The following is an 18,896-nucleotide window of genomic DNA, read 5'->3' on the forward strand; positions in this document are numbered from 1 at the left end:
GGTATCATTATGTTTAATTTTTTTGAGTAATCTTCATACTGACTTCCATAGTGATTGCACTAGTTTATTTACGTTTATTCATATTCTCGATGATTAGGTCATTCTGGGTGGAGTGGGATGAAATTTTAGTGCTGCTTTTATTTATTTTCTCTTCTATGGCTAGAGATGTTGAGCATTTCTTCGTGTATTTATTGACCATGTATACTTATTCATCTGAGAAGGCTCTTTTGCCTATTTACTAATCAGATTGTTAATTCTTTTTTAAAAAACCTGGTCCTGGGGCTTGCACTCAGCTTGGGTGCTATCCCTCAGCTGCTTTTTGCTCAAGGCTAGAGCGCTGCTAGCCTTGGAGCCACAACACCACTTCCAGCCTTTTTTGAGTAGCTTGTTGTATCTAAGAGTCTCACAGACTTTTCTGCATGAGCTGGCTTTGAAGCATGATCTCAGATATCAGCGTCTTGGGTAGCTAGGATTTCAGGTGGTAGTCACTGGCACTGGGCAGACTGTTTATTCTTTAGTGTTTAATATTTTGAGCTCTTTATATACTCTGGTTATTAGACATTTGCCAGATGACAAAGCTCTCCCATTCTATAGGCTGTGTTTTATTTTAGAAACTTTTGCTCTGTAGAAGCTTTTTAGCTTGATGCAATCCCATTTGTCAATCTCCCTCCTAGTTACTGAAATTTGAGAACTTTTCTCAGAAATTTTCAGCCTATGCTGATGAGTTCTAGTGTTTTCCCTACTTCTTTCTGTAGTAGTTCCAAGGTTTCAGTTTTACACTGAGGTTTTAAGGTGACAGACAGGGGTCAAATTTCAGTCTTCCACATATGGATGTCCAGTTTTTCCAACACCAAGTATTGAAGAGTTCCCCACCCCCCCTATTTTTGTTTTCCCCAACATATCATTTTGGCTCCTTTGTCAAATATTAGGTGGCTATAGGTGTTTGGGCTCATTTCTGGGTCTTCAAGTCTGTTTTGTTGGTCTTTGGGTCTGTTTTTGTGCCAGTACCAGGCTGATTTTATTACTATGGCTCTGTAGTAACACCATGGAAAGAGTCTGGCTATGTGAGATGATCGCTTATGTGCAGATAGGCTGAGCATCTGAGAGTGGAGACCCCCACTTCCCTCAGCCTCAGCGGCTGGAGGGATGGATGTAGTACTCAGTTAAGATTCTGCTTGTGTGTATGAAGTTTCAAATGGTCCATTTCCAGTACTTCTGTTCTGCTTGGTTAAAAGCTTTTAGCTGTGCACATTGTATCAGCACTAGGGAAACTTAGTATGTGACTGCCTCATTAATCCAGTGAGATGTATGTTTCCCACTCAAGTACCTTGTTGGGAAAAGTAGAGGAAGATTGGATAAGCTGAATGCCCTTAAGGCAATAATGTCTTAGTATTTGGGGTACTATTATTTATATTTCCAGTGCTTTCCCTCTTCCTAATGCTACATTTCCCCCCCCCCCATTCACTTTTATTGCATTTCATTGAGGTGCATTCTTCAGATAGAAAATCATGTCAGAGCCAGGTGCCAGTGGCTCATACCTGTAATCCTATCTACTGAGGTTGAGATCTGAGTATCACAGTTCAAAGCCAGCCTGGGCAGGAGAGTCCATGAGATGCGTATCTCCAGTTAACCACCAGAAAACTGCAAGTGGTGCTATGGCTCAAGTGGTTGAGCAATAGTCTTGAGCTGAAGCTCAAGAGCTTAGGGACAATGGCCCAGAGTTTAAGCCCCACAACTGACAAAAAAACAATAGAATAAAGAAAATGTCAATTGCCAGGTGCTGATGCTTCACATTTGTAACCTTAGCTACTCAGGAGGCTGAGATCTGAAGCCAGCTCGGCAGGAAGGTCTCTTCATGAGACACACATTTCCATCTATCTAGCAAAAAGCCTGAAGTGAAGCTGTGCCCAAGTAGTAGAGTCCTAGTCTTGAACTAAAAAGATAAAGCTTATTAGGTTCTGAGGTCAAGCTCTAGTACATGCCCATGTGCACACACACACACACACACACACACACACACACACACAATCATATTAACTGAGCATACATTTCAAAAAGTCAAATGTAACAAGCACAAAATTCCTGCAGGATGGGTGTAATTCTTCCCTACTTCCTCTAGGAACTGTTCTCCAACCCAGCCAGGATCCATGGCAGAACCAGAAATGTTTGATTGACAAAGATGCCATCACCCTCTTAAACTTCATATACACAAAAAAAGAGTTCAAACATTGCAACTCTTTCAAAGTAGAAAGTTTGCAATCCAAGGTTTCTGTTGCCTTGTACTGTTCTATATTGATTAATCATTCTTACCTTCTCACATGCCTGGAGCTGAGTGGAGCTGAGCTAGCTGGGAAATTAATATTCACGTCATTTTTGGTTATTTCTATTTTTGTTGGTACTGAGGTTTAAACGCAGGGCCCTGCACTTGCTCAGCAAATACTTTGGCACATAAACCATGCTCTTAGCCCTTTTGCTTTAGTTATTTTCGGCTAAAATATTGAGTTTTTGCCTGGGTCCTGGACTCAGCCTTACATCAGGATCCTCCTACCTGTGGTCTCCTGTGTGACTTGGAATGCAAGTACGAATCACCATTGCTGGTTTATTCATTGAGATGGGGGGGGAGGGGTCTTTGTCAATTATTTGCCTCCAATCATGATCTTACAATCTCAACCTCTTGAGTAGATGGGACCATAGGTATGAGCCACTACATGCACTGTTGTTATATAGCCAATCCTTCTGCCTCTGTTCCCTTGAGTACTGAAATTACCAAACTAGGTTGGATGTTGAAATTTCTAACGGAAAATTTTGTGGGGAAAATTTTTTTTGCTTGTACCCTAAACTCAAGTAGTCAGATCCCTTTCTGAACCCACAATCACATGTCCCACTAAGCATCTTCAAAGTAGGTTGGCAGTCACTAGTCCCTAATCATTTAGTCACCAGCAAATAACCCTCACAAGTAAGGGAATAGGGAGAAGAGTGGACAAATGAAGCTGACTACAAGTAAGGGAATAGGGAGAAAAGTGGACAAATGAAGCTGACTAAAGCACAAATATTATCACTTTGGTTGTTACCAGTTTTGTTTTTTCTACAGTATATATTTAACTGGTTGATTTTTTTCCCCTCTCTCTGATGTGTAATTGTTGTTATATATTAACTTAATGCCAGGCAACAGCATGAACTTATGATCACATTGGTGTGTGTGTGTGTGTGTGTGTGTGTGTGTGTGTGTGTGTGTGTGTTCTGTTTAGGACAAAGTTCAAAGCTCTGATCATTTCATGGTGTGAGCTCTCCTGCCAGGCAACTAGACCCCAAATAAAAACCATACCTATAGTGGTGTGACCTCTTTAGTAGCATTTTGAAGACTTGAAAAGGGAGCACTGGTCTAGTGACCCGTCTAGTTCATTGTTTTGCACATAAAGTGGTTCTTTGGTTTATTTAATGAAGATCAGTTACAGGTAAGTCCGTTGTTGGATTTCTAGTGTGAGTCAGGTTACATATCTTCTGGTCCTGATCTTGAGGAGGCAGCCTGTGGATACAATTCCTGCTAAATAAACTTCCTATAATCCTAGCTACACAGGAGGCTAAGACCTGAAGATCCCAGTTTAGTGCCAACCTGAGCAGGAAAAATAAAAACAAATAGAGAAAATGACTGTTGGTCCCTTTTAGAGTAAGGTCAACAGTTTACTTTAAGCTAACAAGCGACCACCAGAAGCCTTCTTCCTTCTTCCTTCTGCACCCCCCACCTTTCTTTTTCCATTTAAAAAAATTTTTTTAATATAGAGGGGTTACTCCGCTTTTATGAGTAAAAGGGACCTACCATTCACCAGTGGCTCAGGCCTGTAATCCTAGCAACTCAGGAGGCTGAGATCTGAGGTTCGTGGTTCAAATCTAGCCCAGACAGGTAAGTCCATGAGACTCTTATCTCCAGTTAAACACAGAAAAGCCAGAAGTGGAGGTGTGGCTCAAGTGGTAGAGTTGTATTCAAGTAAAACAGCTCAGGGACAGAATTAAGCCCCAGGCCCCGAATTAAGTCCCTGGACTGAAATTTTAAAAAAGAATAAAAGGGATCAAAGTCAAATGTGACAGGAGAGATAAGTTAGGAGACCAGGAAATTAAAATTAAAAATTAAATTTGAATTTAAATTGATTTATTTGCATATATTGGTGTGTGTGCCCATACTGGGTCTTGTACTCAGGGCCTGGGTGTTGACCCTTTGTTTTTTCACCCAAACCTGGCTCTTGAGCCATAGCTACACTTATGGCTTTTTGGTAGAGCCTCACAGACTTTTCTGCTCAGGTTGGCATTGAATTGAGATCTTCAGATCTTAGCCTCCTGAGTAGCTAGGATTATGGATGTGGGCCACCAATGCCTAGCTACATTATTTTTAATAAATAGAAAAAAAGGCCAGACTCAGAAGTTGGCACTTAGAAGCAACTAACAAAGCAGTTAAGCTTCCCTCTGTTTAAATGCTGAGTTATAAGGGCTGAGGGACCTAAAGGGAGACTCTGTCTAAAGTGATCCTCACCTTTGAAATGGGAAAAACTTGGAACTCTCTGTAAAGGGTAGAGACTATGCATAGGTTAGGACTTGACTGAGGAAAGAGTCCTAAAGCTCCCCTATTGTCCCTGTATTTTGGATAGACCTGGAAACATTTCTATATTTTAGAATAATAAGAAGCACCAAACATGGCTATCCTGGGGGTATTCCTCTAGCTCAGAAAGAATTAAGGCCTCAGGTAACAGCTGCCACTTGGGAGTAGGAAATCTTCTCTCTCTCCCTCTCCTTCTCCCTCTCCTTCTCTCTTTCCTTCTCTCTCTCTCTCTTTCTCTCTCTCTCTCTCTTTGTTTCTCTCTTTTCCTCCCTACTTTAACCTTATTCTACTAAACTAAGCTCTTGTTAATACTTAAAATAAAAAAATAGTCAGGTGTCAGAGTCTGCAGAAAGTGGTCACTGCTTGGCTATCACAATCAATCTGAGTAGATACCTGGGCTGTTCAGAGCAGGCTGAGGAGTCTTGAGGATCTCATGTGAGTAGAGTCTGTTCCTTCTCAGTGTAAATGCTTTGCAATCATGTTTATTGCCAGTGTGGGTATTTCCCGCCTTTGTGCAGCCTTTATCAGTAATGACAGCTGAAGCACTGCGCTGTGACTGATGTAGATCTGTGTTATCACAGGCCTTGCAGTAAATGCCTTGCTAATAATAGGTACCCAGTTTATTGCCTGCTTGGTGAAAAATTTTCTTCCACAGGATATTTTATTTATTAGCAAAATATTGCTGTGTGCATGATTTTTTTAGGAGCTTGTAATTTCAGTGTATTTGATGCAGGGTTGTAATTTATTTTAAAGCTGTCTGGAGATCCATTCAGTGAGAAATAAGATTTTGCAGAAAACTTACGAGGTTAAAGTTTGAAAGAACCCAACTAAGTTATGACTTTGTATTGCCTCTGCAAATAAGTGATCCCTTAATTAAAATCCATTTAATAGACTGCTACAGTTTTTTTTGAGATCATGGTTATTATTATTACATGCCAATGTAGGAGCTTGAACTCAGGGCCTGGGTGTTGTCTCTTAGCTTTTCATTCAAGGCTAGTAGTCTACTGCTGGAGCCACAGCTCCACTTCTGGCTTTTTGCTGGTTAATTGGAACTAAGATTCTCACAAACTTTTCTCCCTTGGTTGGCTTTGAACTGAGGTCCTCAGATCTCAGCTTCCTAAGTAGTTAGGATTACAGACAAGAACCATTGTGCCCATCAAGAGATCATGATTAGGGCTGGGAATGTGGCTTAGTGGTAGAGTGCTTGCCTAGCATGCATGAAGCCCTAGGTTTGATTTTAGTACAACATAAGCAGAAAAGCTGGAAGTGGGGCTGTGGCTTGAGTGGTAGAGTGCTAGCCTTGAGCAAAAAGAAGCTCAGAGACAGTGCTCAGGCCCTGAGTTCAAGCCCTGGAACAAAAAAAGAAGAAAAGAAAGAAAAAAAAAGAGATCATGATTATTGGTACAACTTTTAATATTCTCTCATTTTAGAGATCTTAAGTAATTGATTTTAATATAATAGGCAAGTGGTTTTGAATTTTTTGATTCACTTTATTAAAGTAATTATCTGGATTATACTTGGAAGACACATAAATGAATCAGTTTTCCTTCTTGACCTCTGTCATACTCAGAACCAGTAGTGCATGTATGTATATATGTATGGACGTGTGTGTGTTTGTGTGTGTGTGTGTGTGTGTGTGTGCTTGTATGTATATAAACAAGAACCCTTATGCAGGATGACTTGGGGTTTGGGAATATTTACATATACCTAAATGAGATATCTTGAGAATGAGGCCCAGATCTGAACAGAAAATTCAGTTGTTTCATGTATATTACATGCACAGAGCCCAACATAACTTTCTACAATATTTAAAATAATTTTATGCATGGAACTAAGTTTTGTGGTGTGAAGAAGTTCTTCACTTGATGCATTGATGCCTTAGCTTTTGGTTACCATAACATAATGCTGGATGCAGGCTACTGACAAAGGAAAAGATGTTTATATAACTCACAATTTTGTAGGCAGAAAGTCCTGAGCAATGGTGAGGGCTGTGTGTTGGCTACATTGACTGACTCATGGCAAATTCCAGTGTTGGGAACTTGTGTGGGAGGAAGAATCACATCTTGAAGCAGAAAGCCAGCTAGCCAGACTGACAGAGAACTAAGCAAAATTCCGTGAGAAATGCCTGAGTTCTTTCCAAGGGCATGCCTCCCCGCAGTGACCTAAAGACCTCTTGATGGACCCCTCCTCTTCCTGTGATTCCACACCACCTCCTAGCAGGTGAATATTTGGAAGACCCAACTATATCCAGACCTTGCTTCAGATGAATTTGGGGAACTCAACAGGAGGAAGGAAGGGGAAGAAAACTGAAATTGAGAGGAGTTAGTCTTCAGCATTTAGAAACTTAAACATGGAATCGTAGGAGTTGTCAAGCTCCTGTCAGCAGAGTAGTAGGTCAGCAGGCTGGAAATTCTGGCAGGAGTTGATGTTTTACAGTCTGGAATTCAACAATGGTAGGCAGGTCTGCTGTTTCAGCATTGGGGCGGTGATTGGCTGGCATTCAGAAATAGTATTACAGTGCTGCAGATTCACCAAACTGTGGTTAATGCCAGGTGATAAAATACTTAAGGATGAAAGCCATAGGAAGGCTACCTGAGAACCTTTATAATATCAGGATGTTTTGTACCAGGTAGCACTAGACCTGACCATCAGATTTTGCTTAAGAACACGGACAAAATATGAAAAAGATAAATTATTCCTTGGATGATAGCTGAAGGAGACTATTTGGAATGGAAAGGAGGAAACAAATGAGCAAAGAAGTAATCACATAATTGGAATTTGTACATGTAGTTCTCAGTATTTTTAATGAAGTTGATTAATTGAAACTTTACAATTTAAGAATTATTTGAAGCTGGCACTGGTGGCTCACACCAGTGATCACACCTGTGATCCTAGCTACTCAGGCGGCTAAGATCTGAGGATCTAAGTTCAAAGCCAGCCTGGGCAGGAACCATCCATGAAATTCATCTCCAATTAGCCACCAAAAAAAGCCAAAAGTGGAACTATGGCTCAAGTGGTAGAGCACTAGCCTTGAGTAAAAAAACCTCAAAGAAAGCACTCAGGCCCTAAGTTCAAGCCCCAGGACTGGCGCGCACATGCACTCTCTCTCTCTCTCTCTCTCTCTCTCTCTCTCTCTCTCTCTCTCTCTCTCTCTCTCTCTCTCTCTCTCTCTCTAAATAAAAGGGAAGAAAGGGGAGATTGGAAAATAGTGGAGCATTTGGCAACTGGATTCCCCAGGAAATGCTAATTGGCTCAGTTATCTAGAAAGTGGTTTTCCTTTCTCTAAATTCACACTTAATAGGCAGTTCAGTTGAAAGGTCTTAGCTGTGGGTCAGATGTGGAGGTGGAGGTTTATGCAAGCCCAGCAGAACCAACAAAGAGACTTTTATGACTCCTTTCCTTTGAGAAGCTGCCCAGCAATTCTGGGTTACATGTTGGGATATTGGAAGGAAATAATTTTCTTTCATCAATGTCACTTGAATCTTTTAAAAAATATATATTATTATTATTAGTATTAGTATTAGTAGTAGTAGAACTTGAATTCAGGGCCTGGATGCTATTCCTGATATCTTTTGCTCAAGGCTAGTGCTCTACTATTTTGAGCCATAGCACCACTTCCAGTTTTGTGCTAGTTAATTGGAGATAAGCATTTCAAGGACTTTCCTGTCTGGGCTGGCTTTGAACTGTGATCCTCTCAGATCTGTCTCTTGAGTAGCTAGGATTACAGGCGTGAGCCACCAGTGCTTTGTCCCAATTCATTCCAAACATCCCCTGAACACCTGTGATTGTTCTAAATAAACCTGACAGTATATGTTTAACAGGGGTTTGTTGTTTTTTTTACAGTCCTGGGGCTTGAACTCAGGGCCTGTGCAGTGTCCCTGAGCTTCTTTTGCTCAAGGCTAGCACCGTACCACTTCAGCCAAAGCACCACTTCCAGCTTTTCCTGTTATGTGGTACTGTATAAAGACTCACCATCAGTCGTAATAATAGCACCAATCCCTCTGTCTCCTGGTGAGCCATGCCTTTATACTCCCACCAAACAAAAGTGGCATTAGGCCAACTATGATTACATAAGGCCACACACATGTACCTAGTCTCAAGGTCATAGGCAGGGTTACCTAAGGTAGAGCATGTGTAGAGGACTCAAGGTTACATAAATATGGCGTGATCCAGCTGACTCACAGTCCTCCACAACTACAGGCTCAAAGCCCTCCAGAAGCTGGGTGGGTTTTAGGAGGGGAACCTGACCCACTCCATATTCCCCATCATGGAACCATACGGTGTGGGATTTTCTATGTTCGATGTCTTTTGCTTAGAATAATGTTTTCATGGTTTATCCGTGGTGTAGCATGTATCTGGACTTCAGCTTCCTGGTTCAACAACCTTCAAGCATGCAACTCTATCAATGCTTTTTCTTTCTTTATTTTTTAAATTTAATTTAATTGTCAAGGTGATGTACAGAGGGGTTACAGGTACATATGTAAGGTAGTAAGTACATTTCTTGTCAAACTTGTTACCTCTTCCCTCATTTTTCTCCCACCTTCCCTCCCTCCCTCTCCCCCAGCTGTATGTTAATTTCCAACATATTGTCTTGTGAGTGTTGCTGTTGCATTGGTTTGCCCTTTGTCCTTTGTCTTACCTGTCAATGCTTTTTCATGCATCCATTGGTGGTATTGATTTGTTTCTACTTTGTGCATGGTGTGTGTGTGTGTGTGTGTGTGTGTGTGTGTGTTTGTGTGTGTGTTTGTGCACATGCATGCATGCACTGGTACTAAGGCTTTAACTTAGGGCCTCATGTTCTCATGTGGGCTTTTTACTCAGGGTTGGCACTCTTCTACTTGAGCCACAACTCCATGTCCAGCTTTTTGGTGGTTAATTGGAGAAAGATAAGAGTCTCAAAGACTTTCCTGACTCTGCTTGTTCTCAATCTCCATCCTTACATCACAGCCTCCTGAGTAGCCAGGTTTACAAGTGTGAGCTATAGGCATCTGAATCTTGTTTCTACTTTTTTTTTTTTTTTACCAGTCCTGGGGCTTGGACTCAGGGCCTGAGCACTGTCTCTGGCTTCTTCATGGTCAAGGCTAGCATTTTGCCACTTGAGCCACAGCGCCATTTCTGGCCATTTTCTATATATATGGTGCTGAGGAATCGAACCTAGGACTTCATGTATATGAGGCAAGCACTCTTGCCACTAGGCCATATTTCCAGTCCTTGTTTCTACTTTTTGACTGTTATGAATAATGTTGCTGTAAACATTCACGTACAAGTTTTTATGCATGTGTTGTTTTTCAGTTTTCTTGGGTAAATACATGGAATCTCCATGTCATATAGTCAACAGTGTTTATTTTGAGGACCTACCAAATTGCTTTTCAAAGTGGCTTTGCCCATTTCAATCTCTACCAGCCATCTAAGTTGTTCTGAGTTTTCCACATCTCTGCTAACACTTGTGACAATTCAGTATTATATCAGACTTGAATGATTCAGATGGTGTTTATCTACAAAGTGAGGTGTTTTTTTTTCCCCCTTTTCTATCTCCCTTTATCCTTTTCTGTCTCCCACGTTACTAACTTGTTGATTTCACTCAAATATCAAATTTCACTTCCGTAGAAAGAGGAGGGGGAGGACAATCATGGGAGAACTTAACCTTGGTTAGTACAGATACATATTAATACCTGTTAACAAGTTAACCAGAAAGAAAGGCTTAGAAGGAAAAGGCTGAATTTAGGAATTTAAATGATGTCTTGGATTAATGGAAAGTAGACCTGAAGGACCAAAGTGTTGATAAATTGTAAACTTTAGGTTTTTATTTATAAAAATATTAAAATTTTGAGTTAGTGCTGGGTACCATTACCTCATACCTGTAACCCTAGCTACTTAGGAGGCTGAGATCTGAGGGTTGTGGTTCAAGACCTGTCTAGGCAGGAAAGTCCATGAGACTGTTCTCTCTAATAAACTGCCCAAAAGTTGAAATTAAGAATGTGCATCAGGTGCTAGTCTTAAGCAATAAAGCTCATGGACAGCACCTAGACTCTTAGTTCAAGCCCCAGGGCTGGTGTGCACACACACAAATTGAGTTAAGCATGTTCTGTGTTATCTGGATGCTTTCCACATAAGTTAAAATGCAACGCTGATGTTAGGATCAAGAAATTCAAGAAATGTGAAAGCATCCCCATCCCCACTTTTTTCTCCCATGACTATGTCAGAGTTTGGATCCAGAACTTAGACTCTGTCCCTAAGTTTTTTCTCTTCAGGCTGGTACTCTTATCACTTGAGTCACACCTTTGCTTCTAGCTTTTTAGTGGTTAATTGGAGAGTCTCACATGGACTTCCTGCTCAGATTGGTTTTGACATAGCTTCCAGAGTAGCTAGGATTACAGATGTGAGCTACTAGCACCTGGCAAAAGCATCTCACTGAATTCTCTCAGGACATCTTAGGGGACTGGGATTTTTTTTTCTTCTTCTGATAGTCCTGGGGCTTGAACTCAGGGTCTGAGCACTGTCTCTGAGCCATACACCAGTGGTTCATAGTCATAATCTTATCTATTTGGGAGACTGAGAATGGAAGGGTTGCAGTTTGAGGCCAGCCAGAGCAGAAACATTTGCAAGATTCCCCCCTATTCAATCCGTAGGTGGATGCAATGAAACATGCTTATCATTCTAGCTACATAGGAGGATGAGATTAGGAGGGTTGAGGTATTAGACCAACTAGGCAGATAAGACCATAAGACTACTTACCCAGTGGAAGAAGCTGAGCATGATGTTGCATACCTATCTTTCCAACTATAGTGGGAAGGGAAAAACAGGAGAATCATGGTCTAGGCATATGCCTGGGCAAAAAGTGAGACCCTACCTCAAAATTTACCAGTGCCAAAGTGGGCTGGAGATGTGGCTCACTGCCTAGCAAGTGCTAGGCCCTGTGTTTAACCCTGGGGTGGTAGGGCCAGGGGAAGAGAGAGAAAGAGGGGGGGAGGGGAGTGGAGGAGCAACAGTCAGACGACAGAATTAGAATAAAAGGAGGGGAGGGTAGGAGACATAGAATGTCCCCTAGAATAGTGTAGCAAAATACAACCCTCAAAATGTCAGGCACGGCTCACCTGCAAGTGGGTTATGAACATGTATCAAAAATTTCTTTATTTCCTTAATGGGAGAATCTACAAGATGTTGCAGGTAATTCACAAATTATTGAGATTTATGGATTCTACTGAGAAAGGCATGCTGTATGGTTGGCTAAGTTATAAACAAATCTGGTTACTGTTCTTTAGGGCAGTCATAAAACTAACCTTTGCAGCGATCTTTCCTGAAACATAGAAATTATTTGCATCCCTACTGGACACAAAGCAAAACAAATTACTAATCAGTAGTAACTAGCAAGTGAAAATAATGTCTGACTTTCTACAAAATGAAAGAATTGGGTCGACCAGTTAGACCGGCTCCAGTATGCTATTCTTTACCTTATGTTCTGGCTCCATCATTTAAGCCCCACATTCCTCTGCTGGCTTTTTGGTGGTTAATGGAGATAAGAGTCTCACAGACATTCCTGTCATGGATGGCTTCAAACCGGGACCCTCAGATCTCAGCCTCCTGGATAGCTGGGATTATAGTCATGAGACTGACTCTGGCTCATTTTTTAGTTCTGTATTAATATTTGAAAGGAGTTACTGATAGCAACAGAATTACTGGAATGCTTGGGGCTTTCCATTGGTTTATCAGGGAGCACTGGGTCTCTTTTTTTTTTTTTTTTTGGCCAGTCCTGGGCCTTGGACTCAGGGCCTGAGCACTGTCCCTGGCTTCTTCCCGCTCAAGGCTAGCACTCTGCCACTTGAGCTACAGCGCCGCTTCTGGCCATTTTCTGTATATGTGGTGCTGGGGAATCGAACCTAGGGCCTCGTGTATCCAAGGCAGGCACTCTTGCCACTAGGCTATATCCCCAGCCCCAGCACTGGGTCTCTTGAAGGCAGTTTTCTCCTAGGTTAAAAATCCCCAGATAAACATATCCTCAGTTTCAACCAACTACAGATTGACAAGTTTCAAGAAAAATAGTTGGAGCTAGGTGCCAATGGCTCCCACCTATAATCTAGCTATTCAAGACACTGAGATCTGAGGATTGAGGTTTGAAGCTAGTGGGGTGAGGGGCAGGAGAAGTCTGTGAGGCTCTTATTCCAATTAACCACAAAAAAGCAGAAGTGGAGATGTGGCTCAAGTGGTAGAGTGCTAGCCTTGAGTTATGGGACAGCGCTCAGGCCCAGAGTTCAAGCCCCAGTATCTGAAGGAAGGTAGGAAGGGAGGGAGGAGGGAGGGAGATAAAGTGAGTCTGTATTGAACATATAAAGCCGATTTTTTTCTTTTTCATTATCAACTATTTACATGGCGATTGCATTATATTAGGTGTTATGCGGTAATCTGAGATATAAAGTCTAATGAGAAGATGTGGGTTGTGTGAAACTATTACACCATTTTATATGAGAGATATGAGTGTCCAAGGATCTTGATACTGGTGTGTGTGTGTGTGTGTCTGTCTGTCTCTCTGTCTATCTGTGTCTGTGTGTGTCCTAGAACCAGTTACCTGCAGATACATGACACAGTGTGTGTCTAGTTTTTACATGACCTGGGTTCCATTCCCAGCACTGCAAAAAAAAAAAAAAAAGGAAAACAAACAAACAAAACCCCAAAATGAACCAAACTTGAGAAACAGAAAAGCATAGCTATTTTTTCACCTCCTCACTTCCCACCTTTCCTCACTTGTTACCCTGTTTTGTTTCTAAACACACGGGACTGAGTGTCAGGTCTTTCTAGGTTCCCTCCACTTCTGTACAGACCTAGGAGTCATAGGAAACAACTTTATAGCAAAGCAGCAAGCCTGTCTCAGATATACCTTGCTTTGCTGCATTCTCAAAAAGGAAAGCAGTCTAGAGGACCCAGAAACCCTCTGCCCTTCAATCTTGAAGGTCTTGTCAACATACTTCACAGAGATCTTTTATTAAGGCATTGTTGGGTTGGGTTTAGGATTATTACTGAGTGATTTTTGCTCTTTTTTATTCTGGGGTCAGTTCCCACTGTCCTGCTTAATAAGTATTGATTTGAATTTAAAAAGAAAGCTTGACAATGTTAGATCACACCTGTAATCATAGCTACTTGGGAGTCTGAGATCTGAGGATCCTGGTTCAAAGCCAGCCCAGATAGGAAAGTCTGTGAGACTCCTAATTCCAATTCATCATCAAAAGGATTGAAGTGGAGGTGTGGCTCAGGTGGTAGGGCACCAAACTCTCAAGAAAAAGTTAAGGGATAGTGCCCAGGCCCTGAGTTCATGCTCCATTATTGGCACACAGAAAAATTTCAAACAGGATATATGTTGCTAAATTTTGATTTACTCTCTCTTCCTTGTCTGTGTTCTATGGAATCTGGCTAGCATTGTTTTTTTTCCATACCATATGATGTCATTAGGACACAAAAACTAATAAAGTTTCTGAAGTTTAGCCAATTAAGGTGAGTGCCAGCAACAGGTTACCAGAAAAAACAAGATAGCATCTGAGATGCCATTTTCCTCCTAAAGCAGCGGTTCAGGACCCTTTCTGCTGAAGGATTATGTGCTTAGAATACATACATTATTAGGAGATTTCAGAGGGTTGAAATCCAGCCTCTACCCTGCATCCATGACTACCATCCATCCACTTTGCCCTCAGGAGTCAGATCTTGGCCAGGCAGCTGTTTGTAAGCCACTTTGATGGTTAGTGAATTTTATTACCAGATGAAAATGCAAGTGTGTGTCCAAATAAGCTTCTAATCTTCCTTCCAAAGGATAATCGTTGTATTATTATCTTTCCTGAGTTATGTTTTTGAAGTTATATGATTCAGAATCCTACCTTGTGAAAGAAAGAATTCGAATGATGAAAGCATTGTCTGGATTGGTGTGTCATTTGTTCATTTCCTTTATAACATGGTTCTTAGATATAGTATCCCAATGAACTGGCAGTGTGAGGGATTTAGAAAGGAGACTGATTTGTCTCTGTTGATCCCAGCTTTATTTCTGGTCTTTTCCTACACTAGAGTACTGGGATTTTCACAGGGGGCCTTGCAATGTCAGGTGAAACTGGCCGTTCAAGTCACTGAATTTTGGAGTTTTGTTTTCTAATGCATTGCCTTTATGTCAAGTATTCCCGTGTGCTAACATAGCTAGCCTTAGCCATGAATATGTATAATGAACAATCCCATTAACATAAGGCCTGTCTTCACCTGATGCTGGTTGCTCACATCTGTAATCCTGGTTACTCAGGATGCTGAGATCTGAGGCTCATGGTTTTAAAGCTAGCTCGGGCAAATAAATCCAGAGAGATTCTTATTTTCAATTAATTAGCCAAAAGCTGGAAGTGGTAAGCAGTAGCCTTGAGGAAAAAAAAAATCAAGCAAGAGCAAGAGGCCCTGAATTTAAGCCCCAGCCTGTCTTACCAGAGAGAGAATAGCATGGTGGGTGATTCCTCAGGCCAGGAATCGATGTGTGGGAGTTTAGATCCTGTCTCCCTTGTCATTACTATATGACCGTGACAGTTTCAAATGGATCAGTCCTGCAAGGTTTTTTTTTCCCCCTGTGGCCCTTGGCACATGGTGAATGATCAACAAATAAGAGCTATTACTATTTTATTTTTCAGACTTGTGCTAGAGCTTTCAACAAGGATTTCCTTATTTAACCCACTTTGATCTTGGTGAATACTGTTGTAATTCCTTTTTGTTTAGCTGTGGAAGCTAAAGCTGAAAGTACTTACCTAAGTCAACTAGAAATGTGGAGCTACCTCGAGATTCAGCAAGAATTTGAACACAGGTCTGTGGTGAATGAAGAGCAAACCTTGTTAGCCCTATTATACGTTATTTATATAAGGATCTCTGGACTCATCCTTTAAAAAACATGTATACCTTTTAAAAACTGTCTTATTAAATATTTAATTCACTTAAAGGTGCCAGGGACTGTTGGCTCATGCCAGTAACCCTAGCTATTAGGAGGCTGAGATCTGAGAATCATAGTTTGAAACCAGCCTGGGCAGGAAAGTGTAGGAGACTTTTATCTCCAATTAACTAGCAAAAAGCCAGAAGTGAAGGTGTGGCTCAAGTGGTAGAGTATCAGCCTTGAATGAAAAAGCTCAGTGAGAGTGTTAGGTTCTGAGTTTAAGTTCTGATACTGAAACACATGTACAATGAATGTATGTACAGCCCTATGTAGGACTATAAACGCCACTCATGTCTTTGATGTCTCAAACTGTCCTCCATCCTCTTCTCACCTAGAAATAACCAATGATTCATAATTTGACCATGATTACTTGCTGTCTTTACTGCTTTTCCACGCATGAATCTATTCCTAAACAATAAATACCATTTATTAGAGTCAACATATAGAATGAGCTCTGTATATAAAGCAAAGCTTTAGTTTTTGTTCCCTGTGGTCTTTAGTTACGTGTGTGAACCCCCCCCTGACTTGTGCTCATTTGGGGGTCCTAAAAATCTCAGTAATTTAAAGTTTAGGAATAAAACAGCAACAAAACTCTACTCATTTCTGTAATTTAAAATGCTCAGTACATGTAATAATCAAACCTTTCATCTTGCTATAAGATTAATATTTACAGGGCATGTTTTTAATCTCCTTGATTTTTTTTTCCTTTTTTAAATGTTATTCTCCCTGGGAATATTATAGCTAGTCTAAACCCTTTGTTCTTTTATTTGGATTTTAAATTCAGAGAGCTAAAGTCTCAGTCTCTCTGTCTCTGTCTTTCTCTATCTCTCTGTCTGTCTCTGTCTCTCTGTCTCTCTCTGTCTCTGTCTCTCTCTCTCTCTCTCTCTCACACACACACACACACACACACACACAGAGTTGGATTTTGATTGTCCCTCCATATCTTATCACAGGGACACTAAAATCTGTCCCCCTCCCCTTCTTTCCCCTCTTCTCTCCTCCTCTGTTCTCTCCCTTCTTCCTTCCTTTTCCTCTTTTCCTTTCCCCCCCTCCCTCCCTCCATCCCTCTCTCCCTCCCTCTGTTCTTTCTTCTGCCTCCCTTCCTCCCTCCCTCCCTCCTTTCCTCCCTCCTTCCCTCCCTCCCCTCCCTCCCTCTCTTCTTCCCTCCATATTTCCCTCCTTTTGTTCTTTCTTCTGCCTCATAAACCCTGGGCAAAAGTGCTCTACCACTGTGTTATACCTCCAAATCCTCCCATATTTGTTCAATCATTTGTAATAGGTATTGTAAATAATACCTAACTGGGATCTGGTGACACACATTTGTGATCCTAGCTTATTATAGAGGTCTGAGGGTCACAAGTCAGAGGCGCCAGGGTCAGAAAAGTCCGTGAGACTCTTCTCTCCAATGAACCACCAAAAATGCTTGAAGTGGAGTTGTGGCTCAAGTGATAGAACACTAGCCTTGAGCAAAAAAGGTAAGGAATAGCATTTAGATCGAGAGTTCAAGTCCCAATACCATCATGATTGGTAGGTAGATAGATAGAACTATATGACTGCTACTAAATAGCTCTTATATGGTATTATACACTATTACATGGTATTGTTGAGGGAATAATGATGAAAGAAGTCTCTATATGTTTAGTATAGACACATTTCCCTGCATTCCTAAAGTCCATGGTTGGTTGGATCCTCAAGTGTGGCCTGTTGATTCAGAAGACTGACTGGGTTTTGGTGCGATGGTAATTAGCTTTTCCTCTGCCTTAGTAATATGCTTATCAAACCATGGGTGGTATCTGAGCATTTCACTGGATAACCTAGGCCTTCCCAGCTATGTGTGAACTTTTATTGGTCTGACATTGCCACCCAGTCCTTAGCTGTTTACATACATACATACATACATACATACATATGTACATACATGCATTCATATATGTGTATACATACACACACGTGCACACACACATATATAGTACTTTCACTCCTTTAAAAATCCTCAGAGACTAATTCTTCCTCTCTACTACCCCTGGTAACCACTGATTACATGCTTTATTATCTCTCTAGTTTTGTCTTTACATGATCTCTCTTAGTTGGCTCATAGCCTTCTCCCATGGGTTCTTTGACTTTGCAGTGGGCCTCTGAGCTTTAACTATACCTTTGTATCACCTCCTGGCTCATTCGCACTTAGAATTGAATACTATCCCATTGTCTGGATGAACCCTGGTTATTTACTCATCACCCAATGAGTGCATCTGAGTTGTCTTCATGTTTGGCAGTGACGAATCAAGCGATTTAATTATGGTTTCTCAAGCCTCATTAATAGAATGAGATCTTGGGCAAAAGACTTTATTTTTATGATTTCTGCCCTTTGGTCATGGCCATCTGCGTGGGAGCCAGTGTGTCATTCCCGTAATCCAGCTACTCAGGAGGCTGAGATCTGAGGATCATTGTTTAAAGTCAGCCTAGATAGGAAAATCTCCAATTAACCACCAAGAAGCTGGAATGGAGCTGTGGCTGAAGTGGTAGAGCATTAGCCTTGAGCAAAAAAGCTTAGGGAGAGCACCCAGGCCCTGAGTTCAGGTCCTGAGACTGGCAAACACACACTCACACACACACACACACACACACACACACACACACACACAATCTGTTTGCTGAGATAGAAAAGGCTGGTGGGGTGGAGAATAATGTGTGACCATGTGACCTCCAGGAAGAGAAATTAGTTATTGAGGGTGGCCTGCCTTAGAGGGTGGAAGGAGGTCTGGGTAAGGTCATAGGAAGCCATGGGCAAGACTGCAACATACTGTATTACTGTGGACTCACAAGCATATGTTTGGAAAACTATGCTTTATGACTGGAGTAAAATCCATTACTTGTGTGCTTAAAAAAGATTGCTCAAACCAGCACTGGTGGCTCATACCTGTCATCCTAGCTACTCAGGAGACTGAATCTGAGGATTGTGGTTCAAAGCCAGCTCAGGCAGAAAATCTGTGAGACTCTTTTCTCCAATTAACCATCAGAAAAACAGAAGTAGTGCCGTGGCTCAAAGTGATAGAGCATTAGCCTTGAGCTGAAGGGCTCAGAGACAGTGCCCAGGACCAGAGTTCAAGCCCCAGGATGGACAAAAAAAAAAAAAAAGATTGTTCATCTTTGATTTTATGACCTGTTGTCTAAACCCTCTTATTATGTTTGTTAGACTGTTAATAAGGTCATTATGATGATTTAATTTTGTAACAACTTTTGTGCAATGTCATTTATATGCCATGAAATGTACTGATTTAGTTATACAGTGATTTTTTTTTTCCAGAACATTTACAGAGCTGTGTAACTATCTCCTGTAGTCTTTTTTTTTTTTTTTTTTTTTTTGCCAGT

At 41.2% G+C, this 18,896-nt stretch overlaps 1 protein-coding gene across 6 annotated transcripts in view; it reads left to right on the plus strand.

Moving 5' to 3' along the window:
* Spata13 (spermatogenesis associated 13) overlaps positions 1 to 18,896 on the plus strand; it is a 120,405-nt gene that overhangs the window by 18,255 nt on the left and 83,254 nt on the right. For 2 of the 6 annotated variants that reach the window (XM_048341635.1, XM_048341638.1), the window contains exon 2: positions 15,320 to 15,404. The exons of 3 other annotated variants lie outside the window; for them this stretch is intronic. The gene's annotated coding sequence lies outside the window, so the exon portion shown is untranslated. Of the gene's footprint in view, positions 1 to 15,042; positions 15,405 to 18,896 lie in introns of those variants that run through there. One more of the 6 variants, XM_048341637.1, reaches the window with a different exon arrangement.

Source organism: Perognathus longimembris, chromosome 3 (assembly GCF_023159225.1).
Source record: "Perognathus longimembris pacificus isolate PPM17 chromosome 3, ASM2315922v1, whole genome shotgun sequence".
Lineage (NCBI taxonomy): Eukaryota > Metazoa > Chordata > Mammalia > Rodentia > Heteromyidae > Perognathus > Perognathus longimembris.